This window comes from Aegilops tauschii, chromosome 3, assembly GCF_002575655.3.
Source record: "Aegilops tauschii subsp. strangulata cultivar AL8/78 chromosome 3, Aet v6.0, whole genome shotgun sequence".
Taxonomy (NCBI): Eukaryota; Viridiplantae; Streptophyta; class Magnoliopsida; order Poales; family Poaceae; genus Aegilops; species Aegilops tauschii.
The window spans coordinates 342,932,366-342,934,527 of NC_053037.3; the positions used below are offsets into that span (position 1 = coordinate 342,932,366).

The window sequence follows — 2,162 nt, forward strand, 5'->3', positions numbered from 1 at the left end:
TTATTTTCTTATACCAAATTTTACGTAGTGAGTCAATAGAAATGTAACTATTTGAATTCCAAATGTAATTTAATTATGAAAGTGGTCGTAAGATTACCTCGGATGAAGAATAACCTATTCTGCACCCTGTGTGATGAATAGCATCACGACAACACTATTCTAATCATGGTATTAGAATAGTTATTCTGAGCACAACACCCTTATAAGGCCGCGATCGAGATGCTCCCGAACTTCCGAACCAGCAAATAAAAAAAATAAAAAAGCCCACCCCACCCCCGACCCCAACCACCCCCTCTGCCGGCGGCGCGACTTCCCCAGATCCTCCGACGGCGCGACCTCCCCAGACCTCCGGTGGCGCGGCCTCCTAGATCCTCGCCGCCGCGCCCAAGCTTGGGCGCCGACCTAGCAGCCCCGTGCGCCGCCCTGCCACTTCCCTGCACCGCCGCCTACGCACAACCGCCATCGCGACCCACCTCCCCGCACCGCCACCTTCCCACCACCGCCGCCACCGGGATCCACGCACCTCCACGCGTCGCCGGTGCCTGTGCTCGTGGGCGTGCCCGCGTTCTTCCCCGTTGACGAGATCGAGCGAGTGCCTCCGGTTCCTCTGCCAAGTCTCCTCCCCCACGCGATGTAGGCCTCCCCGAGGCGCCGCGCGCCAGAAACCCACGGCTGTGTCTCCCGCCCTCCGGCTCTTCCTGACTTCCCCCGGCGAGGCTCCACAGCCACCGCACCGCCTCATCCCGGTGGGGCTCTTCCACCGTGGTGCCTAGGCCATTCAATGACAAAGCCCAGGTAAGTGGCGCAATGTCCCTCGGATCCCGCTGCAACCATGCTATTCTCGCCAGGGCACCATCCATGATGGGTGCCATTTTCTGTTTCTTCACTACATATGTGAATCCTCTCCTCAAATGGCCAGTTGATGTAGACCGCGTCATCTTAAAGGAAAACCAGTGACAATCTGTCGAGTGAAACCGGTGCACTGTCAAGCAAACATACCTGTGCAGCTGACAATTTGGCCGGCGGCAGCAACATTTCTTGGCACGTGGGTGTTGGTTTTGGCGGACAAGCAAGTAGCAACAAGCAGCTGCAGGCAAAAGGTACTAGCATGTGAAAAAATAATTCTAGATCAACAATGTTTTACATCCCGACCCCACTTGTTTATAATTTGATGGTAGGCTGTTAGATTTAGTCGACAGTTGATGGTGTCATGTCGTTCCTACTACTGAATGAACTCTGAATTTGTATGGTCAATGCTATGAATTATTGAAGCGGATGGACAGGTTTGTAGAATACTCAACTAGATGTGTTAGTCTTCAAACATCAGCAGAGTTCGTTTTCAAACAGCAATACCAATGCACATCTTCTACAAACAAACAAAAAGGGGAAATATGCTAGTCTTACTACTTATCTACTCTTAATTTTGAACTAACAAAAAATTATTGATATGAACTGGCAGGTGTTTGATTGGCTCCTCTGACTCCCTTCGCCATGCCACTCACCTCGCGTCGCTGGACCACCACGGTCACAGGCAGAATCCTTTCGTTCAGTATCCAGCGCAAGCAAATCTAAATCTGCATACGCAAGCCTTCCGTTGCCGAGTCGGCCCTCCTTCTGCTGACTGCTTCTGCAGTAGCAAGTCACGCCACCTGCACCTGTTATCACCACAAGACGTTCTACTACACCTATATGTTCTACTACAACTAAACGCCGGTGGTGGTGAAGTTCTACTATGGCTATACGCTACGTTCTACTACAGTTGTATGTCAGCGACCATGAAAATTCTACTACAGATGTACGCCAAGTTGTACTACAGTTATACACCAGCCGTCACTGTTGGAAATATGCCCTAGAGGCAATAATAAATGGTTATTATTATATTTCTTTGTTCATGGTAATTGTCTATTGTTCATGCTATAATTGTATTGTCCGGAAATCGTAATACATGTGTGAATACATAGACTACAACGTGTCCCTAGTAAGCCTCTAGTTGACTAGCTCGTTGATCAACTGATAGTCATGGTTTCCTGACTATGGGCATTGGATGTCATTGATAATGGGATCACATCATTGGGAGAATGATGTGATGGACAAGACCCAATCCTAAGCATAGCATAAAAGATCGTGTAGTTTCGTTTGCTAGAGCTTTTCCAATGTCAAGT

At 49.2% G+C, this 2,162-nt stretch overlaps 1 long non-coding RNA gene across 1 annotated transcript; it reads left to right on the plus strand.

Annotated features, from left to right (window-relative positions):
• Positions 1-240: 240 nt before the first annotated feature.
• Positions 241-1,880, plus strand: LOC120976729 (uncharacterized). Its single transcript, XR_005772983.3, has 3 exons — positions 241-795; positions 920-1,100; positions 1,460-1,880. It is a non-coding gene; the product is annotated as an uncharacterized lncRNA (long non-coding RNA).
• The last annotated feature ends 282 nt before the right edge of the window (positions 1,881-2,162 follow it).